Genomic DNA, 11,254 nt, shown 5'->3' with positions numbered 1-11,254 from the left:
GAAGGTGAACCTCCATATTACACACAAGCACCTCAGAATATCTTCGATCTGCTCTTATCATGTAGCTGTGAAGAAGGAGGAAAAAACAGAAATGAAATGTGTTTTCAGGACCACTTTTGTCTGTCCTTCCATGCACATACATGGACAGTGTTGGTCAAGTCACTTGAAAAAAGTAATCAGTAACTAATTACTGATTACTTCCCCAAAAAAATAAATCCCGTTACTTTACTGATTACTTATTTTCAAAAGTAATTAATTACTTAGTTAATTAGTTACTTTTAAAAACACGATTTACAACCTGAAGAGGTGATAAAGCGATAGATCTTTCAGCCCAATTCTACTTTTTTTACATAATCCATCATACAAAATGTAATCAAATGGAAAAGTCTCTTTTTAAAACTTGTTTTATTAGTTTTAATCTTTTAACTTTATGCATCAAGCAAACATTTAATTACCTGCAACATTCCCTGACTGGAAGAAATTAGTTTAACATTTAAACTTATTTTCTGCACATTCCAGCACATAAAATAAAATATTTTTTGTGTTTACACTCAGTCTTTCAAATAGATGCAAGTAAAACACAGCAGAAAATAAATAAAGTCACAGACTCAGCGGTCCTGTTGCTCTATTTTCACCTGTAAAGCAGGAGTGGTGTAGGCGGAGGTTTACCCTGGTGCAGGTGTGCTGCAGCCGTCAGTGGAAGAATCCGCGAGTTTCTCGGTGCTTGCTTGGAAGTTTAGGGTTTTTTTCGCTGTAAAAAGTTTTCTTTTCACGCACAATGGACGCTAATGTTTTTGTCACTTTTTATGGAATCAAACTCAAAGTAAGGTCAGTATTTCCACGCTTTAAACGCTGCACGCTCATACTCTCTCCCTGCACTCGATATATGATCCATTGTTGATCTGCACACAGCTGTTGTCACGAACGTCGCACTCGCTTACGTCACTGTCATGAGACATTCTCGCAAAAAAATCACAGTTTTAGTAACGCAGTAACGCAGCGTTCCTACGGGAAAGTAACGGTAATCTAATTACCGTTTTTGCAATAGTAATCCCTTACTTTACTCGTTACTTGAAAAAATTAATCGAATTACAGTAACGCGTTACATGTAACGCATTACTGCCCATCTCTGTACATGGAAAGCATAGAGGGAGAAAGAGTAGTACCAAGACACCATCATGAAACACAGCAAAGCATCACTGACAACAGAAATGTTCATGAAATGACACGAACAGCTTGAAATGGTAGAACTGGGGTTGAGGTTGTTTTGCAACGCAGCAGACACAGGAAACAGCTGCTGTATACAGGCTGAAGTAGTGTAAGACCTGAAACAGCTGAAGACGTGGGATCCTTCAGGTCAGAAGACACAATGACACTAAGAACAACATGACCACTCCTTTCCATATCTCACTCCCACAGCTCACCACTTTACATCCTCCATCATCCCAGTGCATGCTGTTTACTGTTCACCAAAATAAAAGGATGGCCAGGATGTTACTATGGTGTCTTGTTATAGCCCCGAGCTGGCCTGTTCATGGCTAACATGGAGCTAGTTTGGAGCTTATTCATTTCTTTTTGTATTTTTTCCTTCAAAGTGTTGAAACATTAAAGTTTCCAAAAGAGAAAATGAAAAACAAAACTAACTTTTTCCTACCAAAAACCTTTCCAGGTGGAGCTCCGGGAGGCAAAATCAAGACTTGCTTTCATTTCGATGTGAGTCGTGCTAATAGACTGAATATCCTTAAGGGATATGTAAAAACTGCAAGTCGAAATTATATTTAGATGAGAAATTTTAATTAGTCATGTTGAATATATGAAGTCCTTATATGCAAAGTCAACAACCACGCTATTGCCATTCTTCAGTGCATCACTGACTATAGTAAGTGATGCTGAGTGTCCCTCAGTTACCCTTCACAGAGCCTACAGGCTCCTTCTATGAATCTCCTCCTCCAGCTCCAGAATCGCTGTCTCACCAGCTGAGCTGACCAATCAGTATGTCTGGTGAAGATGTGACGAGCACACTGCCGTGCATCAACCCCCAGAAAGCAAAAGCAAAAGGCCCAAACAGTATTCCAAAGAGGGTTCAGAGCTTATGAACTCACACAAGTCTGCACAGATATTTTTAACATCTCACTCTTTCAGACGGTGCCAGTGTGTCTGAAGAGAGTGAGAGCGCATCAAGAGTGCAGCAGCAATGTCATGAAATGCATTAAGGGGCTAGTTATGACCCACTACATACACTAACATGGACTGATGTGCCATAAAAATAGTCACTGTGCACTGGATGCAGAGTGGTCAGTGCTGACGATCTGCTCTCACAAGGATGGCCAGCTCCTGTGTCAGGCTGCTCCTCCTAGACTTTAACTCTACCTTTAATACTATTAGCAAACTGTTGTTGCTGATAACTGCAACCTCTGCAACTGGGTCCTGGACCTTTTTCACACACCACTAAATCACACCAACAGTCACATTAATGAACAACAACAACAATACGAAGAAAACTCAAACGATCAGACGACCCCCTATGAAAAAACACTGACAGTGGAAAGAAAAAACTCCTTTTTCACAAGAAGTAAAACCAGAGATCCAGAGATAAATAATAACTAACGACTAAGTGCAGAGTGGTGTATAAACAAATACAGAGTGCCTCCCATTATAAAGTACTCTGGTATTGTACTATGGGACTGATTCTTCCTGACTTTGCATGTGAGGACAAGGACTTTAAATTTGATTCTGGATTTAGGAAGGAACCACATTTTGGATCAACTGAAGGCTTTTCAGGCAGATCTTAGGACATTTTGATAACTGAACTGAATTACAGTCGTCCAGCCTGGAACTAATAAATGCATGAACTAGTTTTTCAGCCTCTCTCTGAGACAGCACGTTTCTGATTTTAGAGATATTGAACAAATGCAGTCCTACATATTAATCTAACATTCACACTGAAAGACAAAGGAAGCGAAACTAAACGTAAGACGCAGAGACAAGAATTTGGCATAATAACTAAGACTGAGCGAGCACACGAACACCGAGGGAAGAATCTATCAGGAATATACCGACTACAGTACTTTTCATGTACATTGTGACACAGAAGATGAAAGCTGATGGTGACAGTCAGCAACACATTCAAAAGATCTCTGATTTCTGCAGTGAGACTTGGAACCTTCTATACAAAATGTAAACTGTGCAAATTCACCTTTTCACTTTAAATATTTCTTGACACCAAGAATTCATATCATGAATCTGCTTAGAGAAACAGCAAACATCTGTGTGAGAATGTGGGACACTTGAATAGATAAATCTGTCTAAATCCAAAGAAGTATGAGCGCTGAATGCTGCAGCTATCTGAAGAGCTAAAACTGCTAAGCTTTTCAGCAAGCCCATCCTCAACATCATAAGAGGAAAGAGTTGGTTTAAAGCGTTCAACACTGTACCTTTGTTAAAAGACAGATAATCTGCAATGGCCTGTATCGTGCTCATTGGAAAGTTAACTGCTGCTCCTGCTGCACCACAGACCTACACCTTTGTTTCTCTTCAAAACTTAAATGTTAAACCTGGTTGGTTGCAGAATAATATTTGGTATTTTTATTTTACAAATCTAATTACAAAAATATTATATATATATGTTTAGTCTAACAAACTTTTCTTTTCTTTCTCTGAAGTAGTTATATGTGAAGTAATATTTATTGTTCTCATTAAATAAATTTGTGGATACATTGTGCATGCTATTTTTGTCATTTTTGCTATTTTACCAGTTATGGTCATATGTAATATTAATATGGTAAATACAGCATCTGGGAAATGACCATAATCATAGCTTTTAAAAGTTTAATACCTGAAGATGAACTCGTAAAAATCATATATACTGTTTTTACCCATTTCTGTGGTCAAAACTTCCATAATTAAAGAATATATTTTATTGGTGGACAACAAACTGGACTGGTCATGCAACACAGAGCACCTGTATAAAAAAGCCCAAAGCCGACTGCACTTCCTCAGGAGGCTGAGGTCTTTTAACATCTGCAGGAAGCTCCTGAGGATGTTTTACCAGTCAGTGGTTGCTGGAGTACTTTTCTATGCTGTGGTGTGCTGGGGGAGCAGCACAGCAAAGAAGGACTCATCCAGGCTGGAGAAACTGATCAGGAAGGCTAGCTCTGTGGTCGGCATGAAGCTGGACACTCTGGTGACAGTGGCAGAGAAAAGGACACTAAAAAAACTGCTGGACATTATGGACAATGCTGGGCATCCTCTGCACACGGCCATTAACAACCAGAAGAGTCTGTTCAGTGACAGGTTGCTTCTCCCAAAGTCAAGAACTAACAGACTTAAAAACTCCTTTGTCCCACACGCCATCAGACTGTTTAACTCCTCTCTGGAGGGGAGAGGGAGGGGAGACAGGAGGACAAAGGAGGGGGGAACAACTAAGCTGTAGTGCCTCTTCACTGTGCAATGCTTTTGTTAATATCCAACTGTGTAATAGACTTCAATACTTGAAATGTGCAATTCCCTTGTATTCTTATTCCTATTTATTCTATTCATCCCTTTTGTACACTGTATTTCTATATGTGTATATATGGTATATTTCTGCTCACGTTCTGTAACTTCTGTCGGTGCTGTGCTATTGGAAACCGAATTTCCCAGAGGAATCCACCCGAGGGATTAATAAAGTTTATCTAATCTAATCTAATATCTGTTAATTAATGATCAATCCCACATAAAATTACTGAAACTTTATTTCTTTTACTGTCATTTTGTATTTTTTAATGTTGTTATTATATTTTTTATTGTTTTATTGAGAAACAATTGATGATTTCTATTAAAAACACTACATGAATAAATTTTACTTACATTTGTAATTTCATAACTAAACACAATATCAATTAAATTAATTTTTTTAATGAAATGTCCCTGTGATCAGATGGTTGGTTGTTTGCTAGAATAAATGCAATCCAAACTGACACTGTTGAAGGACTGCCTGCCCTGCGACAGTATTTCATGACCTGCCTTTGCTGCCTATAAATGGATCTCCCCTGGGATGAGTAGGGTAGATAGCCAGGGAGTTGAATGTGTCACTTATTCCCCCCTAAGCCCCAGTTAGTTATTAATAAACATCTTTTGGCTGACATTGTCTGAAGGATTAGAGTAAGAGACCGAGTCGGCAGCAAGGCAGACGATTCCCACATTATGTCATATCTATAAACTCTGCGAACATCGGTTCAGTTAAAAATGTTGTATCATGCCAGATCACAACAATAGTCCCCTCTTTGTATTGTAGAGAGGGTGTCTGTCTCCTGAATCCAAACTGGAAACTGGTTCCTCAGAAGAGTTGTCTGCCTCCCAGTCTACTTTTTAATAGATAAGCCTGCAGTCTGAGAGGAAAGTTCTCTGTTGGAATATCATACTTGTACTGTATATGAGAAGAAGAATTTGAAATTCAATTCTAGATATAATACAGAACAAGTAAAGAGTAACTAATATGCAAAATAATACAATCCCAAATCTGAAAAAATTGAGACACTTTGTAAAATGGAGATAAAACGCCAGGGCAGGGGCATATTTATCACTGCAGAGCACCACATGACAGAGGCCAATAATGTCTAGGAACTGTGAAGACCAGCTGCCAGTTCCCGAACGTATTTGGAAAAGTTGTTTGCAGCCCATGTTTCAGCAAAACCTGTGGTGGATGTTCTGGAGACTTATCCTGTTTGCCCCTAACGAAATATTGGAATTGGGTCATTTAATCTGCTGATCTCAATCAGACAGGTATGGAGTTTACAAACAGCGTTCACATCTTGAACTTCCATGTGCAGTTAAGGCTGCTTCTTTGTCCACTGCAGTTCATTTTTGTATGACGGGCACAAACCAGGAACAAACCAGGAACACTCATCGTGGAGCTTTCAAACTGGTCAAACTGATTTCAGAGAAAACTCACCAATGATTGCAAAGGCTCAAAGACAAGTTAGCAGATTCAAGTTAGCCGTTTGTAATGACTCACCATTTTTGAAATGTTTGGAAAAAAAGAAAAAGGAGTAGAATATTCCAACTTGATCTGGGTGGGAGAAGGGGGTCTAGGAGGGGAACTGGAAAGGGGCAAAAGAACAACAATAGACAGCACAAAGTTCCAAAGACAAAAAGGCTGTCAGGGTCCTGGGTCTGTTTGATCCAGCGTCCCTGAGCAGTTATGGACTTTTATCATGTGTGTTTTTGGTGTGCTGTCCCTCGTTCACCCTGCTTGCAGGTATAAGCGTGTTTATGTGTGTGTGTGTGGATGCCGGTGTTTCTGAGAGCACCTGTTTACAGGCACCTTCGGGCCAGGTGGGTGTGGCCCTGCCAGGTGGTTGGCCACACCTGAAGACCATCACGCAGCTGATCAAGCCTCGTAGGAGGAGATACTTAAGAGTGTGTGGTGCTCTCTCCGACGCTGGATCATTGTGTGACTTCACGTTAGTCTCTCGGCTAGTCAGTGCAGTTAGTCTGCCGCATTGTGCGTATCTTACGGCTGCCTGTTTGTTATCTCCCCAGGAGAAGCGTGGAGACGAGAGGGCAGCGAGCACGGGGTGCTCAGACACTGAGGAGCGGGGACACTGACACTGGGAAGAGGACATGTCACGGGAGTCGGGAACGCACTGGGGATTTATTGTTATTTTCCATTTCACTGTAATTAAACGCATTGTTTGCATTCAGAGCTCCGCGCCTGGGTCCTCCTTCCTCACTTCCCCACAGTTGGCCAGCGTCAACCGTGACAAAGGCAGTTCTGGTGTCTTCCTGGCCACCGGGCAAGACCTTGACAGAGTGTCCAGCAGCAGATGTGAAACCACTCTGGGGGATGACGGATGGCTAAATAACAGAGATGAAGGAATTCTGCAGGGTGGCTAGGAGGCCCACAGCAGACACAAAGAGACTCTGGGTACCAGCCAGGAGCCCAACCAGAAGGCCAGTAGTGGACACGGAGCAATTCTGAGGATCAACATCAGGGAAGGAGACATGTCCCATCATGACCGTCAGTGGCTGAAGAGATGGGGCTCTCCACGATACAAAAGAGGAAGCCAGCAGCAGAGACTGAGACCCTCAGAACCAGGACATGAACTCCTGGACTTTGGCTCACACTCAGGTGGAGCAGGGCCCACTGGCTCGAGATGCTGGATGTTCCGAATTTTTTGAAGATACTAGAGGCTTGAGATTCCCTAGATTCTCTTGAGGCTCAGGACTCCCTGGAAGCTTGATCTGAGCAGGACTCCCAGTCAGGCTGTTGAGTAGGGTGCATTGTCCTCTCAGAAGGATGCTCAGCAGGGTCTAGCAGATTGTGTTGTCCTGCCTGGAACTGTGCAGGGTTCACAGCCACTCCTCTGGCGACTCAGGCTGCTTCGCATGATACGCAGACCTTCTTGGAAGCTGGAGCTGTGGCTGGAGCCTGGCCACCATCACCCTAGGAAAGGGGTAAGGTGAGAATCAGGCTGAGCCTGGAGTAAGGATGGTGGAGCATTAGCCTCTGAGGATGCAGGCTGTGAAATGTAAGCAGTCTCTGGAGTACCATATGTAGTTTCTAACAAGGTAACACAGTGAGTGGTCTCTGAGAGAGGACTACATTCAACAGTCTAGGCAGTCTCTGAATGAGCTGGCTGATCATCACAACCCATTGTCTCAGAGGTAATACTGTCAGGCCCAACAGACATACTGTTGTTATTCACCAGCACAAAAAGACACGCAATCTTGTTATGCACAGGTTCCAGACCTGCATAGGTTCTAAACCACAACACGTAACTTTATTAATCACAGTTCATTCTCTGACACAGCAACAGAAACCACAGTCTGTCTCCCAAATACTGAACACACAGACTCATTAAACTTAGTCCTGTTATCAGTGGACTCAAAAACAGAATATGCACTTATACTTTCTCCCACAGAAAACTCATTCCCTTCATCAATCTGATCAGAAACAGAAATGTTCATTTCACTAAGATTATATGAACGTTCAAGAAATGGAGAAACAATCAAGTAACCAGACCACAGTCCACAGAAGCCAATCTCTGCCATCAATTCCTCTTTACTCACAGAAGCAGGTGCACCACCAAGCAGGTCCAGGGGGCACTGGCCACCCCCCAAAATTTGCTGCCCCTGCACAGAAGTCGAGACATCAGGAGACACCAACAGAGAAACAGTCTGCGGATGGGCTGGGCATCAGGACATACGAGCAGCAGGTCAAGACTAAAGCAACTTGGAACTAAGAATAAGACCAAAGCCACTAAAAATACATGAAGCAACTGTAAACATTACACACCGACAATCAACAGGCTTGAAAGTCTAAAAAACTGAAACTGCTGGGCACACTGACCCAGAAACATGATAGAGATACAATAAGACACAATAAAATAAAAGAAATGATAATAAATCAATAAAAGTCTCAACAGGAAGCCCATTTAAACAACATACAGTGGTGTGGAAAAGAGTTTGTCATCTTCCTGATTTCCTGTTTTTAATGTTTCATCAAACAAATTTAAATATTAGACAAAAATAGCACAAGTAAACACAAAATGCAGTTTATAAATGAAGGTGTTTAATATCAAGGCTAAAAAATTCAAACCCATATGGTCCTGTGTGAAACAGTGATTTTATAACATAAATTAACAGTGGTGAATGACATCTTTGGAAGCTTGAGTTCAGTTTCTCTAGCCACACACAGGCCTGGTGACTTAAATAGGACCTGCCTGACAAAGCAGAGTAGACCAAAAGGCTCTCAGAATCATATCATATCACGATCCTGCGACTCATCCAGAGGTCACAAAAAAACAGCACAATATCCGAAGAACTGCTTGCCTCACTTCTCTCAGTTGTGGACAGCGTTCATGACTCCAACATAAAAACAAGAGACTGGACAAAAATGACCTGCATGGCAAAGTTCCAAGACAAAAACCACTGTTGAACAAAAGGAACATTAAGGCTCGTCTCAGTGTTGCCAGAAAACATCTTGATGATCCCCACGACTTTTGGGAAAATACTCTATGGACTGATGAGACAAAAGCTGAACATTTTGGAAGGTGTGTGTCCCATTCATCTGCAGTAAAAGTAACACAACATTTCAGAATAGGAACATCATACCAAAATATGGTGGTGGCCCGGGGTTGTTGTACTGACTGAGGACCTGGAAGACTCACTGTGGTAAATGGAAGCATGAACGAGACTGTCTGGCCATCTGTTCATGACGTCAAGCTGAAGTTGGGTTCTGCAGCAGGACAATGATCCAAAACCATGCAGTGTGTTACATCCCAAAGAAGTCTACGGGGTGAGGGGAGGAACATAAAACTAGAAAGAGAAATCAATATCAAGCTAGCCAAAAACATAAGCCTAATGAAAAAACAGGCAAACAAACCAAGGCTTCCAGAAACATCTGACATTCTGACAACCACAAAAATGGCCAAAGACCCTGAAGCGATATTTCAGTCAGCCTTGGAGAACATCTGTTGGCTGCGGGACTCGGACTTCAGCTTGCACTGAAACGTTCACGGCCGAATGTGAAATGGTGGGAATGAGAATCGGCACCTCCAAATCCGAGGCCATGGTCCTCAGCCTGAAAAGGGTGGAGTGCCCACTCCGAGTCAGGGACGAGTTCCTGCCCCAAGTAGAAGAGTTTAAGTATCTCGGGATCTTGTTCGCAAGTGACGGGAGAAGGGAGCGGGAGATCAATAGACGGACTGGTGCAGTGATGCGGACACTGTACCGGTCTGTTGTGGTGAAGAGAGAGCTAAGTGTAAAAGCAAAGCTCTCAACATCAGGAAAGGAGACATGTCCCATCATGACCGTTGATGGCTGAAGAGATGGAGCTTTCTACGATACAAAAGAGGAAGCCAGTAACAGAAAATAAGACCCTCAGAACCAGGCCACGCAGAACTCCTGGACTCTTGGAAGTTCAGCCACCTGGGAGGGGCTCAGAGTAGAGCCGCTGCTCCTCCACATCGAAAGGAGCCAGTTGAGGTGGTTCAGGCATCTGGCAAGGATGCCCCCTGGGCGCCTCCTGGGTGAGGTGTTCCGGGTATGTCCCACCGGGAGGAGGCCCCGGGGCAGACCCAGGACACGCTGGAGAGATTATATCTTTCGGCTGGCGTGGGAAAGCCTTGGTGTTCCCCCGGATAAGCTGGAGGAGGTGGATGGGGAGAGGGAGGTCAAAATCCTGACCTGAATCTGATTGAAATGCTGGGATTTTGTATGAAGCTGAGTTACATAAGCTGGAACTTTACAGTCACCCAGGTCATGGTCTTGAGAGCATGAAAATGACAGCTGGACGTCTTCACTTGTAATAACACTCCTCCTCCTCCACCAGGGGTCACCACAGCAGATCATCTCCTTCCATCTCACCCCATCTCCAGTATCCTCCTCTGTCACACAAAGCTTTTACAGATTGTTCTTCACTACATCCACAAATCCTCTTTGTGTTTTTTTTAACCTCCTACCACATTCAGGGTCTTTTGTCCAATATACCCACAGTCCTTCCTCCTTATGTCCAAACCATCTTAACCTTGCCTCTCTAACTTAACCACGTTTTGAGACAGAATAAATCAATATGTTGATAAATTCTAAAATCTTTTCAAAACAGATGATCATAAAGAGAGTCTCCTGATGTTTAATAATTCATATTTAATAGTTTTGCTCTTTGGTGCTGCTTTATCTCAGGTGGTCTAGGAGCAGACAAAAGCTCTATGTGGTGTTTTGGGGCTATGGGGGGAGGAGGGAGCTGCAGAGAGCCAAGTAAGACTACAACTTTTAATTCCTGGTCTTTACTTAGTGTTGATTTAATAAATTAATCCTTATTTCTATAAATAACAGCTGCACCATCTAAAGTGGAATGACGAAAACTCTCCTAATAAGACCAGATCAGTTATCTTTAATGCCCACGTTGGTTTTTGGGCACCACATAGACAGCTAGCGGTTGAAGGATGACATGTAGCTATGTAATCAGTGGTCAGATTGGGAGTCTGATCAAATTTGATTGGAGTCAACTCCTCTACAGAGAGCTTACCACAGTTGCTCATTTGGGAAAATTGATCTGAAACAAAAAAACAAAGGTGTATCCTCTGATGGCCAGGGCCCTGAAAGTAGGAGGAGCACATGGTGGAACCTATAGCAAATTATAGGGGAACTTGTCCCTGCTTACCTTTCAGTGTAAATATGAGCATACAGTATGTATATGAGGTGTTGCTCTGATTGTTTAACTGGGTCTGTCTAACCTGCTTGGCCCTGTGGCTTTCCCACACCAGATGTA

This window comes from Simochromis diagramma, unplaced genomic scaffold (assembly GCF_900408965.1).
Source record: "Simochromis diagramma unplaced genomic scaffold, fSimDia1.1 OVJJ01000449.1, whole genome shotgun sequence".
Classification (NCBI taxonomy): Eukaryota; Metazoa; Chordata; class Actinopteri; order Cichliformes; family Cichlidae; genus Simochromis; species Simochromis diagramma.
The sequence above is the reverse complement of the archived record's forward strand: the minus strand, read 5'-3'. Positions refer to the sequence as shown.